Below are 27,906 nucleotides of genomic sequence, written 5' to 3'. Positions count from 1 at the left end.
CCAGGAAGAGTTATACTGTTCTGTACCTTCCTGGCCCCACCTTCACCTATGTCCTCCTGGTCTAACTTTCCTGTGGGCTGAGGAAGAACACTGAAACAAGCAGCAAGAGAAATAACATCCTAATGCTGTCAATTTTGACTCTGCCATTTTTTTGCTCCAGGATCCTATGAACAACAGAGAATGTACTCGTCCTTTCTACTTCTTATGTGCAAATAAAATAAATAGCAGACATAGTCTCTACTACATTATTTTCAAAATGTTGGTGTCTGGAGCAAAGTTTCCCAGACTTTGGAATTTCAGTAACCATTAAAATTCCAAAAATTTAGGATGGCTCATTTTTTATTTTGTGAAGTACAGCCTGAACTATTACACTTACCTGGCAGGGGAGATACTGTGATCACAGTGGTGGTTTTCCCAGGGCCAGGCTCACCCACTGCACTCCGGCTGTGCTGACCCCTACGATTTCCCCAAGTGGGGGAAACTCAACTGCATAACTTGTTGTGGGGGACTGTGTTCATGCTCTCCCCTGAAAAAAATAATAAAAATAAAAAGCAAACTGAATGATTGTCAGCATCACTTAAATGAGTGGGCATCTTACCATGAGTGGTCACAGTGATCTCAGACTTTAAAAACAGCCCTTTAAGTTTTATACACTTAGATCTATAAAAATACACACATATTTCACATGGTTTGGTGAACATTTCCTCACAGAGAGCCACCGGTTCTCTTAGAAAGAACTGGCAGAGATTAAATCCTAAATTTTCAAACGTAGCCATGCCTGAGAAAGACAGGAAGGCATTTTCAAAAATACCGATTCCAGGTTCCCAACCCATATTCACTGCTTCAGTTGATTAGCCTCTTCAAGGCTGGGGTATGTGTACTTCTTTTTGTTGCATATAAAATTAAATTTTATTTTAAGAGGTTAAGCTTTATACATACTTTTAAAACATAAAATTTCAAAATTATTAGGCAAGTCAGTCATACAAAGCTGTTTACAGCAGTAATTAAAGAAGTGGTAACATTTTACCAGTGTAAAACATCACAGAATTCAAATCACAGCTTGGATCTTCAAGATTCAAGTGTTTTATTCCATGCAGTAAAATGTGGCCAGTTTTTGTTCTGCATGTGTGTGTGTGTGTGTGTGTGTGTGTGTTAACAATTATTTAAGATCTTTATTAACAGGTGCTTGCAGTTTGTTGACTTTTTGAGGAAATACTAAGTTGTAAACGTTTATCACAAATTCAAAATGAGGTTCTTAAAAATCTCAGCTTGACCCGATATGAAACAATTAAAAAACTTTAAAGGTGTACTGAGACAAAACAGGTTTATTAAAAAAAAACCAACAAACACATTTGTCATTACCAAAAAGAGACATCTTTAAGTAAAAATAATAAAAACCCCATGCTGCCTAGATAATGCAGATAGTTCTACTTATCTGATCAACAGGCAAAAAGCAAGCACTGAAGGTCTTCAGCTCCAATCTTCTGTTCACTTCTTATTGCTGGAATTTCATATTCCTTTCTTCTGGCTGGATGACTAAACCGGATGATGGTAGAGACAGTAAACTGGCATCTACTCAGCCCCTCCCTGTTCAACCTTGGGAGCAGACGAATTCTCAGCTGGTGGATTTGCTGCTTTTGTCTCTTTGCCATCTTGTGGTTTAGGGTTTTCTGGATGTCCCCATCAGTAATTAAGGTTACTGTTGAGGTGGCTGCTGACCTTCGGTCTCAGCTCCTAGATTTCCTTATCTTCTTCATTGCCGTCCCCTCTAGGCTGTCTTTGGTGAGAAGGGTCCCTGCAAAATGTAGTCTGTAGGCCTGATACATACTCTGTCTCACTGGTCTACCCTGTTCTCCCGTACCCTGGAGAACCTCCAGGATCTAGCACCTCCATCACTTCTCCCTGCACAGGAGGGTTGGAATATTGTGGTCAAGCCCATAGGATCTCCTCACATGGTAAGGTAGGAACCGTCGCCTGCAGTAGGGCTGGCGCCATTGGGCCTGGCCTTCAAGAGCACTCTCTGATGCCTCATTCTTTTCCCCACTCTCATTCTCCTGGTAATTCTGCTGGTTATTGCGTGGAGGACCCCTGCAACATGGATAGCGTCTATAATGGTTACGATCTGCTGCATATTTACTGCCTTGCATTGGAACTCACCCAGGTTCTGTAACATTTGCTGCCTGCGCACCCTTTTCTCTTTCAACAGCATCAAACTCCACAGTTTCCATCTCCTATACTGTGAAGGTACTTCCTGGGGTTATTCTTCTGTGTAGCAGTCTGGTGGTCAAAGACATCTTCCTTAGTGTCATTCCTGTTGATGAAACCATAGCTGTTCTTACATTGAACCATTTTAGTGTTCCCAAAATCTTCGTTGCAATGATCTTCTCGTCCCACCAATGTGACGCTGCTTGCTGCTGCTCCCTACACTGCTGCCCATGCTACTGGGCTCAGTGTACACAGTGTTGAGGATGGGGCTCTGGGGGCAGGAAAGAGTACGGGCAGCTGCTGAGTTTCGGCCTCACTGCTCACTGTTGCAGTGATGGTGACTGGGGTCAGTTGCTGCAGCTGCAGCTCCCGCGCAGTGTGATGGTAACTGGGCCGGTGGCCATGGGGCTGCTCAGGGCTCTCTGAAGGTCTGCTGCTCTCTGCTCCTGCTACTGATCAACCTAAAATGTGGTCAGTTTTAAGACAAAATTCCTCCTCTGGATATCCTGTTCTCAATGAAAGTCTTTCTTTGTCACCAGCATCTCACACAGTAGCATAGCTGGCCTGGGTGGCGGTTCCACAGTGGTTGTTCCAGTCTTAGGCCATCTTCGTGAAGCCATTCTTGCCCCAAGCCATAGCCCAGCTGCCTTTGACAATCCCATGTTTATTGTTATTTGATTCTACTCCTTTAAAGCGATAGCAAACCACCAGAACACCATGATCTAGGTCTTCACTGCTGCAGTGTGGATCATAATAAATGCCTTGTTCGTAGGACCTGAAGCTGCCATAGCCTGCCTCTGTAGCAACAGAGATGGGCCTCACAGTTGTCTCTGCCTTCATGAGGGGCCGCTGTTTCTGACGAATGTCAATGAAGCCACTGTCATTGGCAACAGAATTGTCAGGCTTGTGTTTGCAGGATCCAACCTTTGCATGATATGGATAGGATTCCTCCGAGTCCAGGCCTGGCGGGACTTACTATCCTGGAAGACAATATTCATTAGGCCACCACTGCAGCCCTCGTTGCTTTAAGACTGAGAGCCGTCCACAAGGTTCTGCTCGCTCAGTGAAATAAGTTTGACAGTTTTCTAGAATACCTGTCTTTCAGGAGTACCGGTTGCACTAAAAGCCCAAGAATCACAGTAGCTCTGACCCTTCACAGGAGTTACATAGACTTCCTCTCTCCAGTCCACAGTTAGGGGAATTTCAGCTTCTTGTACTTTTTTTTTTAAGATTTTGTTTATTTACTTTTAGACAGACAGGAAAGGAGGGAGAAAGAGAAGGAGAGAAACATCAGTGTGTGGTTGCCCTACTTCGGACCTGGCCCACACCTCAGGTGTGCGCCCTGATTGGAAATTGAACCAGTGACACTTTGATTCGCAGGCTGCACTCAATCCACTAAGCCACACCAGCCAGGGCTGCTTTTGGTTTTGAAGACCATTCATCACCTGCCTGAATTCTTCATTGGTCATGTCACCAAAGGCATTCGCTGCCATGGCGAAGCTCTGTTTCCCTAGATTGAATTCCCTGTTATGCTGTTTGATCATTTTCATATTCTTCTCCCACACTGCTCTCCTCCATCCTTCTTCATTCAAGCCACACAGTTTCCTGTGTATGGCCTTCCACTGGTTCCATTGTGCATCTAAACTGCCATTAAGTTTTTGAGCAGTTGAAGCTGTTCCTGAGCAAAAGGCACTCAGGAACAGTGAAAGATTTCTGTTTGAAAAACCTGCGGTGGGTGCAGCCACTCAGGCGCAGTACGCATGCAGGGTCCACAGGACTTCAAGCAAGACTGCAAAACCGCATGTGCATGTTTTTTAGAATATTTTTGTACTGTGGTAAAATATGCGTAATATGAAATTTACTGTTTTAACTAACCATTTTAAGTGTACAATTCTATGCCAGTAAGTACATTCACCATTTGTGTCATCATCACACTATCCTGATCTCAAACAGAAATTCTGTACCTGTTAAACACTAACTCCCCCAAACTCCTGGCAACCTCTGTTCTACCTTCTGGGTACCTCAGATAAATGGAATCAAAAAATATTTGTCCTTTTGTGTTTGGCTTATCTCACTTAGCATGATTTTTCAAGGTTTATGTATCTCATAGCATGTATTAGAATTTTATTCCTTTTTATAGCTAAATAATATCATTCATATATATATATAACATATATATTCATATATATATATATAACATTTCATTTATCCACTCACTATGAACACTGGTGTATAAGTATCTATTTCAGTCCCTGTTTTCAATTTTTTAAATCCAAATACCTCTTTATAAATTAAATAATGCTACCTGTTTGTTTTACAATATGAATTTAAGCCCTCATTTGTTTAACTTCAGGTTTGACTGTGTTCTTGGTGGTGTCAGAAATTTACACAATTTCAGGTATCATTAATTTGCTTCAGCAGGTCTCCTACACATTCACCCTCCACCTTCAGGATGGACTGAACATTCCTTGGTTAGTAGGTGCTAAGAGTAATAGTGGGGTTTTGAGGACTCAGTGCCTTTTCCATCTTTTGCTGCTAATAGTCTTTTTTCACAATAACCTGTTTGATGGCAGAGCCCAAATGTCAAAAATTGCTCAGGTATTAGCTGTAATTGTTTCTTCATTTCTCTCTCGCTATCAGAGAGATCTGGGAGCTGAGAAGAAAAACTTGAAGTACTTTATTCATCCTGTTCATGATATATTCTTGTTTTTCCTTGACTTCCTCATGTTTGTCAGCTAAGTGCTCAACCATTTCTCACAGACTTTTCCTCTCCTCTCAAGATCTTCTAGTTTTTTCTTTTTTTGGTCACATAATAATGTGACCTACCGCTGAGTCGTTTTCTTTGCCAAGTCCTGTTTAAGAATGTACTGTTCTCTGAACACCTGGATGGGTCTGCTGATGAGATGAAGACATTCTTCGGGAGCCATATCTTTTTCAGATGATTTAAAAAATGCTAGATTTTCAACACTATGTTGCAAAGTGCTTCTAATGTGTTTTTCAAAGGAATTGGGGTTTTAGCCAGAATTCAGAGGGAATACTCTACCAATTCAACATTTTCTTGGGTACGAAGGGGAGGAAATACTGGATGTGCTGTGCTTAATAAAAGCCTTATGAGGCATTTGCAGGCACTAGTGGTGCAGATCATCGCGAGCCCAGCCTTTGAATTGGAGCTGGCTGCCTGCATGACAGTGCTCTGTATAAAGGATGTGTTCTACAGGGCATTTCTGTTCAGTTGCAAGTTCCCAGACTATCCTTATCTTCTTTATCTGATCCAAGACATTTTGGAAGTTTATAAATCCAAGTTAGCCCAACAGTATGTACACCAGCTTCCTGAGTCCAGTTATATCTTGAGGAACACTTGGGATTTCTCTGAAGATTAACTGGATGAGAAAAGTCAGAATCAAAGAGGGATCATCCTCTACAAATGGCAGTTTCAGGACAAGCTCCAACTCTGCACACTCCAACACATGCAGAGAAGGAATGAAGTCAGCCCTGCAATTCCAGGGCTTTTCTGATGATTGGTCTTCTTCTTCCCCTTGCAGCACAACACAGCAATACAGCATTCCTGACTCAGCAGCAATCACGAAGAAGTTGGACACATAGGGTAAGCAGAGTACAGCACAAGCATTATAGCCGTAGTTATCTTCAGCTGCAGGATGCATGGGCAATGGACCTAACAGTTCCCTGATATTCCCAGGGCTGTATAACACACTAATGTATGTAAGAAAAGTCTCCCCATTCTCACATAAGATGTACAGTGGGTATGTCACAACTTAATCTTTGCCTTTTTATCCAAATATATTTTTTGGGACTGCTGCCAATGGCCCCAAGTCAAATGCAGCTGCTGGCTCTCCTAGAGATGTGGTATATACCCTTCCTTTATTTGAGTATTAGACTTTCCTCTTCTGCTTCTAACAATATGATGACCTTAGTGGGTGTCTAGGGCTCACATAGAGAGTAAATTCTTACCACGTGGTCTCATGTTCACAGCACTCTGCAGGGACACAAGATTTCATTTGGATACCAGGCAGCATACCAGAGTCAGAGAGGTAGAACTGGTGGGAAATCTCAGCAATTGCAATGGTACTATAGTTCATTGTTAATTTTCCACCTTCAAATTCAGAATTCTTTTTTTTAAAGAAAGAGAAATATCCATTTATTGTTCCACTTATTCGTGTAATCATTTGTTGATTTTTAAGTATCTTTTCTTGATTATGCTATTAAGAGTTGTCCCAATATTTCTCCCTTTGCCCCCTTTTGGCTGGTACCCCCTTCCCTCTAGCAATCCCCCTCTTAGTTCATGTCCATGATTCATGCACATAAGTTCTTTGGCTTCTCTATTTGCTATACTATGCTTTTTTTTATTGTTGTTCAATTACAGTTGTCCCCATTTTTCCCCATTACTCTCCCTGCCCTACCCACCAGCACCTCCCACCTTCAATCCACCCCCTACTCCATTGTCTATGTCCATGAGTCCTTTATACATGTTCCTCCATTTCCTGTACTACTCTCAACATCCCCCTGTCTATTTTGTACCTACAAATTATGCTTTTTAATCCTTGCACATTTTGCCCCATTCTCCCCCTTCTCCCTCCCCACTGATAACCCTCCAAATGATCTCCATATCTATGATTCTGTTCCTGTTCTATAGTTGCTCACTTAGTTTGTTTTTGTTTTTTAGGTTCAGTTGTTGATAGTTATGAGTTTGTTGTCATTTTACTGTTCAGAGTTTTGATCTTCTTTTTCTTAAATAAGTCCCTTTAACAATTCATATAATAAGAGCTTGATGATGATGAACTCCTTTAGCTTTACCTTGTCTGGGAAGCACTTTATCTGCCCTTCCATTCTAAATGATAGCTTTGCTGGACAGAGTAATCTTGGTTGTAGGTCCTTGCCTTTCATGACTTTGGATACTTCTTGCTAGTCCCTTCTTGCCTACAAAGTTTCTGTTGAGAAATCAGCTCATAGTCTTATGGGAACTCTTTTGTAGGTAACTGTCTGCTTTTCTCTTGCTGCTTTTAAGAGTCTCTCCTTGTCTTTAACCTTTAGCATTTTAATTATGATGTGCCTTAGTGTGATCCTCTTTGGGCCCAACTTGTTTGGCATTCTCTGTGCTTCATTCACTTATATGTCCATTTCCTTGGCCAAATTAAGGTTTTCTTCAACTATTTTTTCAAAAAAGTTTTCAGTTTCTTGTTCTTCCTCTTCTCCTTCTGGCATCCCTATGATTCGGATGTTGGCCCTTGTGGAGATGTCCCAGAGTCTTCTTATTCTCTCCTCATTTTTTAAATTCTTTCTTCATTTTGATCTGGTTGAATGTTTATGTCTTCCTTATGTCCCAAATCATTGATCTGAACCCCAGCTTCCTTCCCTTCTCTGTTGATTCCTTGTGGATTTTTCTTTATTGCTCTTAGTGTAACCTTCACTTCCTCCCTTATGCTTTTGCCATACTCAATGATTTCTATGAGCATCCTTATCACCAGTGTTTCAAACTCTGCATCTGACAGGTTGGCTATCTCTGTTTTGTTTAGTTTCTTTTCAGGGATTGTTCTGTTTTCCCTTTGAGCCATAATTCTTTACCTCCTCAATTTGGCAGCCTCACTGTATTTGTTTCTGTGTATTAGGTAGAGCTGCTTTGACTCCCTTTGTTGGCATACCTGTTATATTGTATGGGGTGGAGCCTTAGGTAATTGCCAGGGCAGGGCGACCCGCTTCACTGCTTTGTGGCTCTATATGTGGAGGAGGGGTCGGATAAGGGACAATGCCACTGCCTAGCTGCTAGAGGTTTGCTTGGCACTCACCCCATTCCCAGCCACTTCACCCACTCCCCATATGCAACTGGCACCCCTCTAGCTGTTGCCCTAGTTATGGTTCCCAGAGTGGGTAGGTTTACATACATTCTAGGATCATGAGGGTCCTTTAAATGGACCTTCTGAAAGACCAGCATTTTCTTCTGCTGCCCTCATCCCCACTGGTTTTTACAGCCAAAAGTTATGAAGCTTTATTTTTCCAGCACTGGAAATCTGAGCTGCACATTCTGGGCTGGGGCTGGGATCGTTTGTTCCCCAGGTATCCCTCCCAATTTTTATCTGTCACACATGAATGTGGGACTGCCTGTTCTGCCAGCCACTGCCACCTCCATGCCATGGCCATGCCATCGCCACACCTTGTCCTCTCTGCCCAAGCTCCCCATCTCTGCCCCTCCCACCTGTCTGGATGAATATAGCTTCTTTAAATCTTTGGCTGTTGGGCTTCCTTACTGTTCAATTTTCTGGCAGTCCTGGGTGTTTTTTGTTTGGAAATTAGTAGTGATCCTTCTTATGTTGTGTAAGGAGGCAAAGTGTGTCTATCTACACCTCCATCCTGACCAGAAGTCTCCAAATTCAGAATTCTTTCACCAACTTTTAAGTAATTCTAATTACATACAAGGGTCTTCCCAGAAAATGTCCAGCCATGTACTACGACAAATAGAGACATTTATTGAAGAAGATACATGATAGAAGAAATATTGTACATAGGACAATGACACCTCAGTCCCCTTCAAAGTAGGCACCTTGGGGCCTCACACTGTTCTCCCAATCACTATCAGCTGCCCTGTCATATTTTCCTGAGTCTCATTGATGGTCTGAAATCTCTTTCTTTTCAAAGGTGATTTTAGTTTTGGGAAAAGCCAGAAATTGCAGGGCACCAAATCTGGGCTGTAGAGAGGATGAGTGACCCGGGTGATTTGATGTTTCACCAAAAAACTCTGCACAAGGCATGATGCATGAGTGGGTGCATTGTCATGATGAAGCTGCTAATCACCAGTTGTCCATAGCTGTGACCTTGTGCATGAGCCACATAGTTTCCATGGAGGAATGTTCAAGCTTAACACAAAATTTGATGCAGATTTGTTGCTCTACTTGCTCAGTCATTTTGAATGTGGTGGCTACACAGTACACATGCTCACTCAATGGCATCTACTGCCCCCCTGACTAGTACAATGAAGTCATCATTGTTCATGTATGTGCATCCCACTCCACTCTTCTTGGCTGCCAGGTTATATCAATGTTGCACAAACCAGTCTCATTATATTAACAATGGCTGGACATTTTCCAGACAGACCTGGCTAAGTCCTTTTATTCCTATCAGTGCTACAGGATGTTGTGTTGGACATAAGCCTTAATAGATTTCAAACAGGCAGAATTATGCAAAGCAATCTCTAGTTCTAAGAGAGGGAGGTCTCCTTATCAGTGCCACTGAGACCCAGAAGGCAAACCACTAAAAAAGAGATGTCTTCTCTATCCCACAGAAAGAGTTCTCCACTGAAGCCTAAGACCAGGTTTCTTGTCAGCAACTGTGGTGGCAGTGGTGATGACCAAGGCAATGATAAGAAGCTGGATTCTCAGCCTCTTGTGAGCTCTGGATTTTCAGTCCCTCCTAGAGCTATAAGAACATGGCATGTTTTCAATTCCTTTAGGAGAAATTTCTGGGTCATATGATAATCCTGTGTTTAACTTTTGTGAGGAAGCACTAACCTGTTTTCCATAGCAGATGCGCCATTCTACATTTTCATTAGCAATGCACAAGAGGTCTAATTTCTCCACATCTTTGCCAATTGTTGTTATTTTCTGGTAGTCTTGTTTGTTTGGTTTTTTTTTTCGTTTTTTTTTTTTTTTGTAATAGCCATCCAAAGGTTTGTAAAGCAATATTCCATTGTGGTTTTGATTTCCCTAATGACTAATAAAGTTTAGCATCTTTTCATGTGCTTATTGGCTATATGTATATCTTCTTTGAAAAATATTTAAGTTTTTTGCCCATTAAAAACAACAACAACAATTTATTATTTCTCACAGTTCTGAAGGTAGAGTGGGGATAATTCTGTTGGCTGGGGTCACTCATGCAGCTGCATTTATTTGGTACCTGAGCTGGGCTGGAAGAGCCAAGAAGACTTCACTCATGTTCTTTGCCCATTTTTAAATTAGGTTGTTTTGATTTTTCTGTTTTTGAGTTAGATCAATTTTTAATATATTCTGGATATTAAGCCTTTATCAAATATGAGATTTGCAAATATTTTTCCCATCCTGTGGGCTGCCTTTTCACTCTCTTAATACTGATTTTTGATGCACTAAATTTTTAAATTTTGTTTAAGCTCAATTTTTCTTTTTTTGTCTGTGCTTTTGATGTCATATCTAAAATTAATAATACCAAATCCAATGTCATAAAAAATTTTTCCTCTGTTCACTTCTAATTTTATAATTTAGATTTTAAGTTTAGGTCTTTGTTCTGTTTTGAGTTGGTTTTTGTATATGGTATAAGGTCCAATTTCAATATCCAATATCCAATTCTTTTGAATATGGATATCTAGTTTTTCCAGCACTATTTGTTAAAAAGATTGTCTTTTCCCCACTGAATGGTCTTGGCACCTTTGTCAAAAATCATTTGACCATATATGCAAGAGTATCTGGCAGAAAGACTTTATTCTATTCATTTGTTCTATATGTCTGTCTATATGCCAGTATCATGCTGCTTTGATTACTGCAGCTTTGTAGTAAGTTTTAAAATCAGGGAGCATGAGACCTTCAACTTTGTTCTTTTGCAAGATTGTTTTTGACTATTCAGGGTCCTTTGAGATTCCATGTGAATTTTAGAATGGGTTTTTCTATTTTGTATAAATAGTGCTGTTGGGATTTTGATTTGGATGGCATTCAACATGTAGAGCAATTTGGGTAGTATTTTTATCTTAACGATATTAAGTTTTGCAACACATGAACACAGTATGTCTTTCCATTTATTTATATTTTCTATAATTTTCTCAGCAGCCTTTTATAATTTTCAGTGTACAAGTCTTTAGCCTCCTTGGTCAAAAATTTATTCTTATCCTGATTGGTGTGGCTCAGTTGGTTGGGCATTGCCCCACAAACTGAAAGGTTTCCAGTTTGACTTCCAGTCAGGGCCAGTGCCTGGGTTACAAGTTCAGTCCCCAATCAGGGCATGTACAAGAGGCAACCATTCCATGTTTCTCTCTCACATTGATGTTTCTCTCCTTCTCTTTCTCCTTCCTTTCTCCTCTCTCAAAAAAATTATTCTCAAGCATTTATTGTTTTTAATACCATGGTAAGTGGAATTATTTTCTTAATTTCCTTTTCAGATTTTTTATTGCTAGTGTATAGAAATATAATTGACATTTGTTGTCAGTGTGTATCCTGCAGCTACTAAATTTTTCAGCCCTGGCTGTGGTGTGTGTGCACACAAGTGTGTAAATCCTTAGAATTTTCTACATAGAAGATTATGCCATCTGTGAACAGAAATAATGTTACTCTTTCCTTTCCAATTTGGAGGCCTTTTATTTCTTTCGAATGCTTAATCATGCTGGCTGGAACTTCTAATATTATGTTGAAAAAAGTGGATACCCTTGTTTTGTTCCTGATCTTAGGAGAAAAGCTTTCAGTCTTCCATCATTGAGTATGATGTTAGCTGGGAATTCTTCTTTTATATGCCTGGGGCATGACTGTCCACCATGACCTGCCCAGTTAGGAATTTATGATCAGATCACCCTGTAAGGTTACTACCCTAGAATCACTTTATTGCCCACAGAAGGAACCAGGGTGCACTTGTGTGCAGCTTCATCTGACTGTGGCAGCTCCCATTCAACTAGCTTCTTCCCACAGTTGTAGCAGATCTATAGCCACTAGAGTTCTGCACAAGCCCTTAGTCTGAAAGAGAGTGAAAGGAAGAGGTATTATGTGCAAAATGCCACTCAGGAGAATCAGATGGCCAGGGGCCAGGTCCCTCTCTGAGCTCTGGGCCAAGTGGATGGTACTGTGACCAGAAAGAGGAAGCTTCTTGGTACAAATTAATGTGAGGTTACTCTCACTAAAATATTTTCTTAGTCTGTTTATGCACAAAGATCACACACAATGAAAAAGTGTCATCAGACTTGTAATTAGGCAGAAAAGCAATTTCCTACAGGTTCCTTTGCCTCCTAAACTTAGTCTTTCTTCTCCTCACCCCTTTCCTCAGGCACTAGTCGGTGTTTCCAGTAAAAAACTTGTTTGGCTACTTGTGCAGAAAGAGGAATTGATTTAATATTTGAACACTCAACTGACTGGTTCTCCTTGGCAGTAGTAGCCAAGTGAATCTAAGAGAAGGAACAAGAGAAGAAACAAAATGGTGCCAGGCTGGAGTGTGGAGTTCCTCAGTCATCCTGCAACACCCTGGACGTGCACACAGCTCATACCCTCTCCCCCGATGAGTCACGCCTCCCACACCCAGCACAGTGTTGAAACATTGAGTGAGACCTGAATACAATAGTGAGAACCAGTCAAACAGGTAAAACATTTCCCTGCTGTCAATCTGATAAAATGCTGGACCGTGCTTCAAAATGGGAGGAAGACAGAGGAGGGTTTTCAGCAATACAAGGTTTTATAGAATCCCACAGCAACCAGGGATCTGCAGTGAGGCTTGAAGACTTTTAGTCCCACAGACATTTCCGTCTTTAAATACAAAAGTGCATGGAAGCTCTGAACAGAGTTTTTGTTTGTTTTGTATTAAGGGGAGGGGTATTTCTACAGAGCTCTCAACCTTGAAGAGACGATAAAAGACAGTTTGGAAGACCTGAGTTTCCTTTTCCAAATACAAGGTGTAGGTATATCAACATTTACACTGTTCCTATTTCTACCTTTCCCCCACTTTTCACATCATTCCTGTGAAATTGAGAAGAGGCTGTGATAACAGCAACCCAGCCATTTAGAACTGGGTCAGAGATCAAAGGCCTAAAAGAGGTTATAACATTAACAGGAAAGGCTGTGATTAAAAATCCAAACTTAAGACCCAATATTCAAATATCTTCAACTACCGTTAGATCAGAAACGTTATTTCTCAAGGTAGAGAAGAGCGACTGAAAAACTCCGTGGCCTTGCAAGGTGTGCATTTACCTCCAGAATGCTGTACCCTAAGCTCTGATCTTGATGAACACAGAGATTCCTCTGCCTCTTTATAAATAGAAAATGTCCCAAATAAACTTGCCCTAGGTCATTTCATCATCATCATCATGGTTATTATCAATAAACGCTTATGGGGCATCCACTTGGTCAGCACTGACCCAATCAGACCTATCTCAACTTCCCTGAACCATCACTTGGATGGCAAACATATCCAAGAGCATTGCTCCATCACTGTTCTGGAGTTATAGCCTTTGAATTTGTGTATAGGTATGAGACACAAGCTTTCATTGTAAGTAGGCACAAAAATAGAGGCTTATAATGAGCTCTCTGGGGAGGCAAACGTATGGTAGAGCAGAACTCAGCAGGAGAAAAGTCAAGGCAGGTGTTGAAGAAACATTGTGTGGAAGATGGAGAAGATGGGTACAGAGGTGGTTTGAAGTGTAGGCAATGCCACTGAAGTAGGGGACGAAAAGGGAGTGCTATCACTGCAGACCTTTCTGGTTAAAATTCCCATCCACATTAGCATGTGGTTCTGAAAGAGTACTTGCACCTTATCTACACCATGCAATCTTGGAAACCTGTAGTAGGCTGGAGTGGAAGCCACACGACCCTAGACAGATCGATCACAGCTCCGTGAGGACAGCATCATGTCTGATGGTGTCTGTGTTTCCAGCCCCGTCTCAGCGCCTGCCCCATGGTGGGCTCTCACTTCATGTTTCTTGAATCACATCCTTCCAGACCTCCCCAATTATTACTTTCTTAACCTTTTGACATCTAAATCTAGGACTAGATGTCAACTTTAAATCCTCATTTCTCTACATTTAAGCACCCTGCCACTGTACATAGAACTGGCCTTGATACAGAAGGAGTAGTAAGATACATGTTGACCTCTGCTGTGCCCTGGTCTGAGCCTGGCTGACCCCAGATGAGGTTCTGGCCAGCTTATTTTCAAAACATCCCTCCCTTTCCCCTAGGGACACTCAGAGAGGTAACACATAGCACCAGGACTTAGGCCCAGGGCCCGCCGCTGTCCACCCTTTGCAACTTTTTTTTCTCACTTTGTACCAACTCTTCTTGCTACTCTCTTCTTCATATATTTGGAGACTCTCTTACCAGCTTACCAGCTCAGATGATCTAAAAATTCTTTGTTCAGGTTATTAAAATTGAAGTTACAATGGATTTGAGTGTTAGTTAAATTTTAAAATTTTGCACCCCATTATTCTTGATGGTGGTCTAAGTGATGCAGAGAAAGGTGCCCTGGAATTGCTAACAGCAGCATCAGGAAAATACTGTGTCCTCCAGGAGTGTTTCTTCTTCCCCCAAAATTCATGAAGTTGCATTTGCACCAGGGATAGAGCAGGGTTTCCAATGCACAAATCTGTCGGGAAGAATGATGTTCAGCAAAACTGTCTTTAGAGCAAATTAACAATTCCATTCAGTTCTCCTTACACCTCATTTTTTCACAGTGAGACAAAGCTTGGGCAAATTATACTAGCTGTGGAGTTTTGGTAATTACACGATGCTTCACACTACATCAAATAACAATATGGTTTCCAAATCAGTCTGAGTACAGTATTTTATTCCCTGCAGAACCCAGGAGCATCAGGAAGCATCAGTATGAACCCCCACTTTCAAGCAGGTGATAATTTGTCTGGCTCTATTCTTTAAAAGTTCACTGTAAAATGAATCAATAAACTAGGAAATATACCATACTCCAAAATAAAATTCAAGAGAAGCTCAAACCTGCTCAGAGGATTTTAACATGCAGACAAACAAGTTAACGTGATTTGTATCTTTGCCAAGCCAGCACGGGAGTGGACTGGCGGGAAGGATGTAGGCTCCTTTGACAGCAACAGCGCTCCGCAAGAGGAGCCCTCCAGAAGTCACCTGCTGTGACTACTCCCTGGTGCCATACATTTTCTTCATTTTATCTTCAAGACTCCCACCCTGAGCAGAGTTCTCAAGGGGTTTTGTGTAACGTACCCTGAAGAAATTGTATTCATCATTGATCCCACCTCCAAAAAGCCACATTTCTGGTCATTCAGTGGCAGGAGAGAAAATACTCATCCCCTGATGTCATTCCCGGAAGTAGTGCTAGAGAAAATATCACCAGTCAGGCGTGATGTTACCACACTGAGATGGACACACCCACAGGTGAAGAGGGTTGCCCTGCAGGGTGTAGAAGGTGAACATCAGGTGTGTAGGAAAGCATAAACCCACAGAACTGCTGTGCCTTCAGAAACTACCACATTGTAATTAAAGAGCTGGCAACGATGTCGATGTAGATGAACATAGCACGTTCTCTGTACTACTACACTGATCTGTTCACTCACAAAAGTAGAACTTATAGGTTTTCTTCCCAAAGACTAACACTGGTTTGAATAAATCATTTTATTTTCATAATGTTATTATTAATGTGTTCACTCACCACCTTTATATTAGATAGACTGTTCAGTTAATTATTTTTATAATATTAATTGTAATATATAAGAAGGGAATTTCAATTAAAAAAAAGCAAAACTACAAGTTGTGGTAACAGTAGCTGGTGATGATGGTAAATTTCAGCCCATTAGAAAAGTTTCTTTTGATTCCTTTCAGCCAAATTTTATCAATATCCTTGCGTGCTGACCAAACACTATGCTAGATGCTTTGGGAATAAAGAAGGCAGTGTAATAAATGGTCTATGTCCTCAAGGCATTGTCAGTTGAATTGGAAAGATCAGTGATATGTAGACATAGATACAAAAATCAAGTGCTCTAGGACACCAGTAGTGTGATGGTCAGGAGCACAGACTTGGAGTCAGATGGCTTTAGTTCGAATCCTAACGCTACCACTCAAGGACAAGATTAGAGAAAGGCACTCACTTCCAGCACAAAATTTAATGCAATATTTTTAAAAATCAAATTAATGGAAAAACTCTGATGCACAGAACAGCAAAAGTTCAAATAAAGATAGGTTCCAATAATGCTGTGCCAGGCCATACTGGAGCCCAAGGCTGAAGGAAAAATGCGCATCCCTTTGTACATGGTTCAGTGTATGTTTTAATGGTTGATTTTTTCCAGAACATTAATGTGGTTGATAAAACATTGAAAATTATAAAGTAGGTGTTTAAAACATTAAGTTTAAATGCTTTATTTTACCCCAAAAAGAATTTGTTATAATTTTATTTTCTTGGCTTTCATGGAAGCAAACTCATCACTTACTAGCTTTGTAATCCTGGGTGAGTTGCTTGACCTCACTCTGTCTTTGTTTCCTCTTCTGCAAAAAATGGTAGGGGAAACAGTGCTGAAATCTCACAGGGTCATTGTTACTGTGTACTAAGCACTTACAATAGCACCCAGCACAAAGCAAATTCTCTTCCAAGAAAGCCATTGTTATGGCTGTATCTGCATTATATAGACAATGAAGGTTTTAGAAGATCAGAAATGAGAAGTCAGTTTTAGCAACATGATTGAGATGATTTGTCACTCATTACCCGATACATCGTGACCTAGCTCTATGCTCACCACTCTATTCTCTGGTCTGCAATAGGTCAAGTCCCATAACGGGCACTTGATACATTATAGGGAAGGTGGGACTTGAACTGACTGGCCTTGAATAGATAAATATTAAGAATAGAACTGGAGATGATGGAAGAGGATATGATGACTTTAAGTGTACTAAGTTTGAATTAGTAGCAACATACTCAATTGGAAATATCCATCAGTCATATGGAAATGTGATTTAGCACATAGAAGAGAGAGAGAACCAAAGTGTAAATCTGGGCATAATTCATGTAGTTTTGATAGGAGAGTCAGATACACAGATGCCATCTTCAGGGGAGATGGTATGTCCAGAGAATAGCAAAGAGCAAAGCACTAAGTTGTGGAGACAATGACTGGATGAGTCTGAAGGAGAGCTAAGAAAGCCATCTGGGAATTTGGGATGATTCTCCTGAAGTAGGAACCTCCAAATCACATAATATCTCCCTAACTCCTGAAACAACTCTCTGAAAAATGTGAAAATGATCTTGAATAAGAAAGACCGATCACTAAGGGGCTCACTCTAAAATATTTTGTTTCTTCTGAAACTTCATGAAAATTCACAAGAAACATTCAGCAATGTACTGAATATGTAAAAGAATATACTTTAAAATGTAAAGAATGTACTTTAACATCATATATTTACTGCTAATTACAGTCTATATAAGAGATGTTTCTAATAAGATGAGTAAAGAACAAAGTCACCAACTGCTTTGAAAAGCTAAAGAATTTAACCTGTTCCCCTCATGCTTTCCTCTTAATATGGAACACTTTATATGGCTCCTAATTTGGAAATTGATTATTCTTCAAAAATTCATTTTTAAGCCATTAATTGGAAAACATCAGCAATGTGGCTTCATTCCCAATCCACCTTGCAAATACTTATTTTTCCCAGTGTCTCTGAACCACATTATCAGTAGTTCTCTTACTCCCTACTTATAATGTGGTTTCTATAACAATCCTCATACTGGATGGTTTGCCTATTTACTGACTTCCTCCACAAGTTCCTTGAGGGCGGAAGCTGTGCTTTAAGTACCTTTGTATCCTTAGCACCTAGCACTCTGCCAGGCTGACATATGGTAGACACTCAATAAATATATATTAAGTGAATAAAGAACTAAGAGAACAGACTTCTGAGCTCTCTGTCAGTCTTGTCAGTGGGTATGTGATGGGGTGTGGTCTAGAGAGAGAAGACACTTAAGGTCATTAGGGAAAGGATGATGGCAGGTGGGGTAACCCCAAGCACAGGGCATGTGGAGAGCGCCTCAAGAAACACAGGAACAGAAATGTATAAAAGACATTTACAAGCTATTTATAAGCTCATGGAGTATAAGTTGGTATGATATACACCGCTTGTTACCTGTCTAAATTTACCCCTTCTGTCCTCGGGAAAAGAGAGATACAGTTCCCATGGCCATGTGCTGTGGAAAGGGCACCCTGGGTCGAGCCCCAAGGGAGTGATCTTGATTCATTTCCAGCCAATGAAACAAGAGAAGGAATCTTCTGGGGAGGGGCATAGTTCTGAGAGAAGTTCTCTTGCTATTAAGAAAAGATAAGCAAGAAGAAATCATTCTTTTCCTCTCACTCTGGAAATCTTATTTTTTAAAGAATGTTATTGGTTTTTGTTTTTTTAGGGAGAGAGAAAGAGGGAGAGAAACATCAATCAGTGTGTGCCACCTAGGGACTGAACCCGCAACCCGGGCAGTGTCCTGACCAGGAATTGAACTGGCAACCTTTTGCTTTGCAGGTTGACATCCAACCAAACTGAGCCACACCAGTGAGGGATCACTCTGGAAATCTTGATGGTTACAAGTGCTTTAGCTGTCATGGCACCATAAGGGGAAGCGCCAACACATAGAGAGTGGTAGAGGGGAATGAAGGACCAAATCTGAGTTTTCTATGATGCCACTGACCCCCGGATTGACCAGTCTTAGACCTAAGCTACCTCTGGCCTTGTTAAATGGAACATAAATCCTGCTATGGTTTAAGCCCATTTGAATCAGTTTCTGTGACTTGAACTTAGTAGTAATTACGATTTTATGAAGATTTCCCTCCCTCTCCCCCTTCCTAGTGATTCATCAGTTTTACCAGGATCCAGGTTTCATATGTGTGGAATAAACTAGACCTGTAAATTCTCAAAATGTGGGTTTTTTGCTTCTTGGAATCAGCATATAAAATGAATTTAAAAATTTTGGCAAATGCTTATTTTGAAGGTATCAGTGAATTATGAGGCTCACCTGCTGGCAGAGATATGCCACCTAAGCCACCTTGCTACCCACGATTGAAGTGGATTCTATTCAAAGGAACAGTTGGAACATGGGACTCAGTAAGAAGCTTCATTGTGGATTATGTGGCACTTTCATTTCTTACACTCCCATATCTTGGCACTTTCATTTATAACACAAATATTTGTTTCTAGCTAGAGTGGAAGTCCCATATTAATTAGAGATAGAAATGCTGACTTGTTTTCCAGAATGTAGACAAGAAACACTCCTCATTCCTGACTCTAAAAAGTTAGGGTGTGAAAGGAGGGAGTGACAGTATTCATACCCAGATAGATTGCCTCTTTTATGAAGTTGAAGGAATCACGGAAGATAGTGACACCAAATACAATGAATCCTTCTACTAGGCAGCCCATAGCCTTTCACACTTCTATTTTATTTCCCCCTCATTAATTTTACATTTTATTGGCAAAACTTTAAAATCTATTAATTTGTTTTTATTCCTCCTACCCTATACTCCTCCCTTTTGATAGGTTCTGGGCCTCCTTGTTTCCAAGGAGGTTTGTGGCAGAGCAGAAAGCACAGTTTGCCTGTGAGACATCTTCTTTCTTCTTTTTTTTTCTTCAGAAGCTGCGTGTAGGGGTTGGTAAGGGAAACATGAGGAAAGTAGAATGTTCATCACACTGAAAGATCCTTAGAGACAGGCAAGAGGAACAGAGTTCTCTGGGTTCCTGAAGCTTCAGTGACAAGAGCCATCTCCTTAATAATGCCCTAAGGAGGTGACCGAATCTTCAAAAGTTTATCTCTGTGGTACACCAAGGGAGATAAGACTCTAGGCAGTAGCCTTGCCAAAGATTCCCTTGCCTACAGTGCCACAGGGGAACAAATAGCCTATAGGCTTAAGGGGACTCCACTGGCCAGGACAATGGGTGCCTCAGCAGTCACCAAGACAGTCCAATGACTGGTGACCACAGGGCTTCTCCCATATCTTGGCACTTTGAGACCCTGGGCTTCCAACTGACCCTTGAGGTGAGGGGACTTTGGGGCCAGTCAAGTATACCGGGAATGTATTTCCTTCTGGCTATGTAAGAAAAGATGAAGCTGAAATTAGGTTGATTTATACACATGAAAAACTTATTATCTCTTGCCACCTAGGTCTGTGGCCTGGGATTCCCACCAGCAATTGTTGACTATTTTGAGCCCATACTCAATTAAATTTCTCTCCATCATTGGTTGTGTCCATTTTGGGAACATGCCAGCTTCTCTCACACTTGCGTCCAAACAATTCCAAACAGAGACCAACTAACAGTACTGGAAACACCTCTTTAGATTTGAGAACAGAAACTTCAGGTGGCCCAACCTGATTCTTGGTCGCTGGCAACAGAAGTCAGCCCTGGCTAATTTTCTCTAAACTGGAATGTTTTAGAAAGATATTGAATAGTTCACAGATTGGATGGGAGGGCTGGAAACGAAGAAAGAATGGGCAGTAAGGATCATAGTCAAGGTCACAGCACAGGACTATCTGCCCCAGCTAGTGCCCCACTGCTGTCCACAGGGTGACACTGGTAACATAAGTGGCTTCTGAAATATTCTTGAATATTTATTGCATTCCTTTGAAATTCAAAAGCCCAGAGAGGAGGGACTGAGCCTGGGTCTCACACCAAACACTGGATGTCTGGGGTAGGGAGAGGGCAATCACCCTTGGTCCAATAACCTCCCCAAAACCACATGCAGTGGGGAATTCCCTCCAGATGAAAGGGGGATGCTGAACAGAACACAAACAAACCACACAGATGCCCATCATGTTCCCAACCACTTATGGAAAACAGAAAGCTGTTAAAGTTCTGAACGCTCCAGCTTTAAATTAGCTACCTTGGAAATGTAGTCACCTTAGTTCCTGGAATCAAGCCCCGTAAAAGCTTTATGCAGGCTCATAACTTCACTCTCAGATCAATTTGTAAGCCCTGACTGAGTCCCGCTGTGCACTTTGCCCTGCCCATTGGCCCTGGATTGCTTCTTCTGTTGATTTTAGATTACTGCAGCAATCCCGGGCTCCGGGCTGAAACACTCGCCAGGCCTCTAAGTGCAGAACAACCTCTTCACTTCACTTCTCGCCTCTTACCTCCACCCTGAATGTACTCGGGCCCTGTTGACTTCCTGGTAAAGTGAAGAGGGAAGATAAACTTAAGGACCATAGGTTGAAAAGGCTATTTTTACCTCCTTACTTACAAGCAGAACTAAATTCTCAGAAAAATAGGAATATGGCCTATTTTTTAAGCTCTTCAGAAGCAGGAAAACACTATTCTTGATATATCCAACCATAAATAAGATACAGGCTGTATTTGAAGATTCAGTAGAAAACCAGGAACACTCATTAAAAACAGGAAAAAAAGATCCTCATAGACTACCTTCAAATCCATTCATTGGCGCAGGAGGAATGTGGCCAAGAGATCATGACAATGACGGGGGCATGTCGTTCCCACATCTGTGACTGCTCCCCACTGCTTTGCTAGCTTTGAGCGGCGGACACAGTGTGCAGGCAGAGCCTGTGTTCCTTCTGAGGTGGAGAGAAGGGCTCTCTTACATCTGGCCGCACTGGAAGGAAAAAGCCTCAGGATATGTGTCTGACAAAACAATCTCCTATTTTCTGGAGGTCCATTGGTCTCCATGACATGACAGCGTATACATATGCTGTGGGAAAGGAAAAACTGGATGAGGTCTAAGGGCACATTCAAACCTACAGGTGCGCAACAGCGAGTGCCACCGAGTCTTCAAAAGTTTTATAAGCCACAAATGACCAATGCTTAGTAAATGTTTATTAGCTAATTTTCTTTTAAGAAGAAAAAGTTTGGGAAATTTTACATAAAGGCACAATTTTCCCAGTGCTTCTGGTTCTAATTTTCCTTAATTTTTTCACTTAGTTTGCTCCACATTTAAGGGTCTTGTGTTGCTAGTTTGGCCAAAGGAAGAGCAAAGTCCCCCCCGGCTGCCCACTGTCCCCAACCAGTGAGCAACTGAATGTGCCAATTAGCAGGACCTTGAGAGCCACAGTACCACTGGCCTCAAAGTTGGCCACTGGCCAAGAATAAACAGGTTCTGGCCGGCCTTACCTGAGGTTTTGAAAGCTACTCAGTACCTGCCCTGAGGTGCCGTGTGAAGCCTGGACAAGAACAGGCAGGCTTCTGCTGAGTGCTGGGGATGCGTGGGGTAGGCCTCCTCCAAATTAGGCTCTGCAATGGGAAACCTGGGGCAAAGGTAAGAAGTCCCAAAAGAAAAGAGATGAAAATTTTAAAATTCTAAGGGCTCCACTGAGATGCCAAAGTCTTTATCTCCTCTCCTCCCTTGCTCTTCCTCTCATGGCTGATCCCTCTGTGAAAGGAGGAGTTTCTGCCTCTTGTAGCAGCAGAAACATTAAAACAAAGGAAGAAAGCAAAACTGTATTTGTCTCATTTTCACCAGATTCAAAGCTAAAGTTATAGCATTTATAATTATTACATAAACTGTAAATAAAATATATGATATTGAAACTCCTCACATTTTCCTAAGGATGATTGACAGTGACTGAAGGTCATAGAGTAGGGACTTTGTATGACTCACATTTATTTCTTTCTATTTCTTAGCTGTCACACTCATCTCATAATAAAAGGCTTTCTAGCCTATTATTACTTCAGGAACACTAACATTTCTCAGGGGCCCTCCCTGCCCCAAGGAGTTTTTACTCTATCTCCAAAGAAGATATAACATTCTTAAAGACTGAGTCAATTTGTCAGATTAGTTCAGGCATAAATTACTCAGCCATCGATCTTTACATCTATCAGAGGTGCATAGATTTGCTATATTAGATCAAGTTCCACATTTGAAGACAAGCCTTCAGCTGGTCAGAAATTTCCAGCGTGAGTTTAATAAGCAGTGGTAGAGACCTTCATACTTCCATGGTTTTTGGTGTAAGTTGTTGGCTTTTGATCATGATGTTTTAGGGTTCAAAAAAAAGTGAAAAATGACTTATATTTCAAAATGGAAATGCAGTCTCTGAGTTCCACAGAATCCAGGTGCATCATGTATTGTAGTTTATAAAGACCTTCCAAACTGCACCAGTGTTCCTTTCATGCTCAGCCTCCTGCTTCATTGAGAAGAAAAAGGGCATCAGGACTGATAATGCCCATAATTACTCTCCTTTCTACTTCCTGACTTGTACTTTCAATCACGCCCTTCCTTCTAGCTGAAGGGATGTGGACCCCCTCCAAGACTCACCATGGGGCCCCTGGGACTACCCTCACCACCCTGAAACCTAAAGTCGTCAATAGGCCCCATTCTCTTCTTTCTTTAAGTTCTTTCTTGCCACGAATTCCCCCTCTTCCTCTTCTGCTTAAGAAACATGGTCAGCACCCTTCATCCTGAAAAACCTCTCAGTTCTACTCCTCACCTCCTCACTTGCCAGTCTTTGCGAATGTAGTGTCTTCTCTCTCACCAGTCACTCATACCTCACTCCACTGTTCTTAATACTGGCCTTTCTCAACGTATGTTTTCTCCCTTGGATGTTTACATCTATTCTCATGGTTTCGAGTATAACTTTTAAACTGATAATTCCAAAGATCTATCTTTATCCCTAAATTCTTTTCTGAGTTCCAAACCATTTCTAAGTGCATATTGGCCACATCTACCTGGGTATATGAGAGGCACCTAAATAAAGAAGTCTAAATCAAAATTCATTCTCTGGTTCATCTTTTCTTCTCAAACCCCACACATCCAGAAAATGCCTGTATTTTATCGACCCAAGAAGTATTTTCAAATATCAGAAATTCTATAAACAAGAAAAATATTACATTTACATTAAATAGCCCCAAAGGTACAGAGGAATATGGGGGAAATCTGTGACATCCATAAAAACAAACAAAACCAAAGAATGACCTAAAATGTTATTGAATAGAGAAACCCCAAAGGTGTATAAAAATATATTAAAATAGTGAATTAAAGTGGTGTCTGCGAATCAACTAGTGAGGATCAGACATGCCTGACAATTAAGAAGTCATTAACTGATGGTGCTTGCTTGGACTTAATTTGCTTAGTCCTACCATTTCCAATTGACAAGATCAAAGGACATCATTACCTAGAATATGATATCACTGTTGGCAACGTGGATTTGCCTGTGGGAGCTGCCCAGCACAGCAGGAAAGTTTACCTAAGGAAGAGCAAATGTGATTTGCAGCTTTCTGCACTCACTTACAGTAAGACAGACACCACAGCAAGCAAACCCTGCAAGTACCAAGGGAAAATGCCAAGAGAAAAGGGATGTCAAAAATCTTCACTTAGTCCATGTGCTAAACAAAATTACACACTTCATAAATTAAAGTCACTTATTACAAGTGACTCCAATATATAAAAGAACTGGATTTAAACAATATTCGTCAATTCCCAGCTCCAATGTGCAACCTTTGGCAAATAACTTTCCTGAGTCAATTTCCGGATCTAAAGAAGATGGTCTCACAGTTAAAAATCGCTTGACAAAATCAATCTCAGGCTCAAGAGAGATAGTTAAGTGTTTGAAATTCCCAGTCCTTCCAACTGACTTGTAGAATGCTCAAATGTAACTTTCCAGTTGCCAAAAGATGGAATAATGTTAGCTTACACTTCTAGGAAACGTCAGATGAGGCAACTTGGAAAACCCACCTGCTCTGCCTAAGCCTGAATCTAAAGCAGTAAGTGGTCCATTTTTCTCTGCAAGTTGAGTTCTGCTGAATTAATCTTGTTACAAGACGAAAGCCTGAAAGTAAATATGATGAATCACTCCTCCTACCCTGCCTGCTTGTCTGGGACCAGCAGCAGTGCCCTGCTGTCTTTCCAACACAGCTCTAGTAAGGAGCCAAGTAGCTGCAGCAAAGTGTGATCAACAGATGCTCGTTTCCATAATTGGCACTTTTCCAGTAGCCAACCCCAAATTTAATTAGCCACTTATCTGAAGCAAGAGAGGATTTCTAAAGCATTCTAGTAATCTGTGCTCATTCTCTCCACTGGTTCTTGCCCCAGTCCCACATGCCTCCTCACACAGAAGTTTTGAAGCATGCGTGGCAAGCACAGGGTGTGTGCTAATTCCTGTGGTCAATAAACAATTCTCTAAAAATATTCATGAGGTTTTTCTACTAGGCACAAATAGTAATATCCCAATGAACTGAAGACCACATATGGCACATGGGACAGACACTGGCAAGGGAGCTGTACATGTAACTCAGTACTAGTGGGTCAGTGTTTTGCCCAAGTTAACTCACAACTCTTTTCCTGTGACCTACACAGCACCGGGCTCCCACCTGCGGCCCATCCCAGGTGGTCCTGGTGGCTGCGTTCATTTAATACCGCTGGAGCCATACCCTCATTCCACTCTTTGTTCTACTGACCTGGTATTCAGTGGGTTCTGTCATAGCTCCAAATTCCTGGGAACTAAAGGACTACCTACACTTAGTCCTCTTTTTTTTTTTATCTACACTTAGTCCTCGTTCTTTTTTTAAGTTTAAATGCATTTTATTCTTAGACAACCTACATGATATGTTTTTTCTTAAAAACGATGTCTCCGCTCAAAATAAATCAAGGTCAAAGTAAATAAATGAAGAGCTCAAGATAACATCAGCCCCATTGTCCTAGTCCTAGTGTATGGATGAAAGCAGCAGATGGTTATGATAGATCCAAACTGCCAAATGTGTTAATATTTTCCCATTTCTATACCATCCTTAAAGAAAATTATATACAGGGTCACACTGCCCAGCAGAGCAACCATGCCATCTGGATTCGTGTTGACACCCATAAAGAACTGGCAGTTTTTGAAATTAGCAAGGATGTGCTTGATTTGTTCTGCAGCCCCTGTCATAAAAGGCTTTACTCTTCCTGGTCTCTGTTCTTCAAGTTTCTCTTTGATTGATTTCATGTAATCTTTGATGTACTTCTTGTAGGCTTCTTTTATGAAGCTGGTTTGCTGCAAACTATGGTTCATGACAATATCAACACCAGCGATTGTTGTGCTTTCCATTCCTTGCCCTCCGGGCCCTCCATGGAGGCATTTCCACCAACAGGTGAGTCATCAGTGTTACCCTCTGTAATGCTGACCATCTTCCCCTCTACCTCTAAACACAGTCCATCTGTGACCTCCTAGATCTTGTAGCTATCGGAGAACATCTCCTCATGGGTGATGAGGTGCCAGTAGATGATCCTGTTGGTGGCTGGGAGGAGACGACAGCTGCACTGGCCGAGCAGGAGACCAGAGCTCTAGCGAGTGGTGCAGCCTGAGTGGTGCTCTGCGGGTGGGAGAAATGGGCAGAAAAAGCTACACTTAGTCCTCTTGACAACTATCTTCTGTAAGATGGGTTTTCCAGGAACTTGTGTGAGCATACGACTCTACAATTGCCTCACGGGTTTCTGTTGGCTTAGGGGGCTGGTGTCAAGCTGAAGCAGAAGTTATGTCTGCGCAGGGAGTACTAGCAGATGGTGTGGGAGGTTAGGCAGAGCAACACCTGCTGTGGCTATGCTCTTCTTGCCTGCTCGGCATATTTCACCCTGCCTCCTGGGAGCAAACAAAACTCTTGGTGGTGGAGAACTCGTCTACGTGGTTCCATCAGCTGACCCTCCCCTGGCACTCCCCATTTCTTCCAAGGCCACAGTGACTGAAGAAAGTTGGACCTATGATCCAGGTTGGTCGAAGGCCTCTTTGAAATTTGATTTCTCAAAAAAGACTCCCTGGCTGGTCACTGAGCTGAAAACAATGTGTCTTGCTCACCATTTAGAGAGAATCAGACTACCAGGTGGAGGCAGGAACCATTCCATGCAACACCATTTGAGCCCTGTATCCAGCCCTGCCTGGAGCCAGAATTAGCCTGGATTTCATTTCCATGAATAATCAAGTCCCACTTTTACTAGGATGCAGTTCTTTCTCCCAGATCTTCCCTACTAATTAACACCTAACCTCATCTTCTCCCTAGCTTCTGCATGACTTATTTAGATGGTTATCTTCTCTCCTTTTGTGGTCTTTGCCTTAAATTCTCCACATCCTCCCCTGCAGCCCTTTCAGCTCAGGTCAAAATCTAACTCTTATTGGGACACTTTCTATAGTAACCCATACTTTCCAAAGGCGTAAGCCTTTGGAGAGGTTCCATCCAATAATCATATCCTAAGTACTAGTCCATGAGACCCATTCTTGAAACACTATTCTTTAACCAAGAGGTTTTAATTGCTGAAGATTCTCATTTGCCTATTAAAAATGGGCTCTCATAATGAAATATAGTGAGAATCCAAGGTATGTGTATGTGTTTTTAAATAAAGGCTAATATTTTAAAACTTGTGTGTCAGGCAAGAAAACCCCTACACACATTTTTCACTGGTTTTTATGACAATCTTATTTAGTAGGTTCTTTTATTTTATCTCCCATTTTTAAAAAGAGGTGTAACTAAACTGCTCAAGGTCACACAGCTGATAAGCTGAAGTGGCCAGACTAACTGAATCCAAAGGCCCTCTTATAGCCCCTGTGCCCACCACACATTCATCACATGCATTTGCCTTCTTGGAATGCCCTGAGGAGGCTTTCTTTGGAGTTGGTCTTCACAAGTAATTTAGGACTAGTAGGTCAGCGTTTTACCTGGGTTAACTCACAGCTCTTCTACTGTGACCCCCGCCCTCCAGCACTGGGCTCCCTCCAACTTGTAGCCAATGCCAGGTGGTCCCAGTGGTTGTATTCATGTAATACCACCGAAGCAGCATTGCATTATTCATTTCAGTAATAATATTATATCCACGTTTAGACTTAAATGAAATATGCTTGTGTGGACAAAAGAACATTCAAATCTGTAGAGAATTTTTATAAAAATTATTTGCATCAAACAGAGGATATGCCTGGAAGCAAGATCTCAACAGGCTGAGAGAAATGCTTCCGAGAAATGACAGTTTGCACCATCTTTTGTGCACTTGGAATTAAGGAGGGGACATAAAGAAGATTACATGAAGGTGGGAGAAAGCAAGACATGGATTGGATTACAAAATAGTTAAGATTATGTGCTC

The 27,906-nt window shown here is 41.4% G+C and overlaps 1 non-coding gene and 4 pseudogenes across 1 annotated transcript; 1 reads left to right on the top strand and 4 right to left on the bottom strand.

Moving 5' to 3' along the window:
• The first annotated feature begins 368 nt into the window (after window positions 1-368).
• LOC123809067 lies at window positions 369-529 on the top strand. Its single transcript, XR_006783940.1, has one exon. It is a non-coding gene; the product is annotated as a U1 spliceosomal RNA (small nuclear RNA).
• Window positions 530-1,572: 1,043 nt separating this feature from the next.
• Window positions 1,573-2,747, bottom strand: LOC123807874 (annotated as a pseudogene).
• Window position 2,748: 1 nt separating this feature from the next.
• Window positions 2,749-3,911, bottom strand: LOC123808709 (annotated as a pseudogene).
• A 670-nt stretch (window positions 3,912-4,581) lies between these two features.
• Window positions 4,582-16,614, bottom strand: LOC123807873 (annotated as a pseudogene).
• An 8,950-nt stretch (window positions 16,615-25,564) lies between these two features.
• LOC123807872 lies at window positions 25,565-27,019 on the bottom strand (annotated as a pseudogene).
• Between the last annotated feature and the right edge of the window lie 887 nt (window positions 27,020-27,906).

This window comes from Phyllostomus hastatus, unplaced genomic scaffold (genome assembly GCF_019186645.2).
Source record: "Phyllostomus hastatus isolate PE091 unplaced genomic scaffold, TTU_PhHast_1.1 phas_scaffold_501, whole genome shotgun sequence".
NCBI classification, from domain to species: domain Eukaryota; kingdom Metazoa; phylum Chordata; class Mammalia; order Chiroptera; family Phyllostomidae; genus Phyllostomus; species Phyllostomus hastatus.
This window is presented reverse-complemented; position numbering and strand designations above follow the sequence as displayed.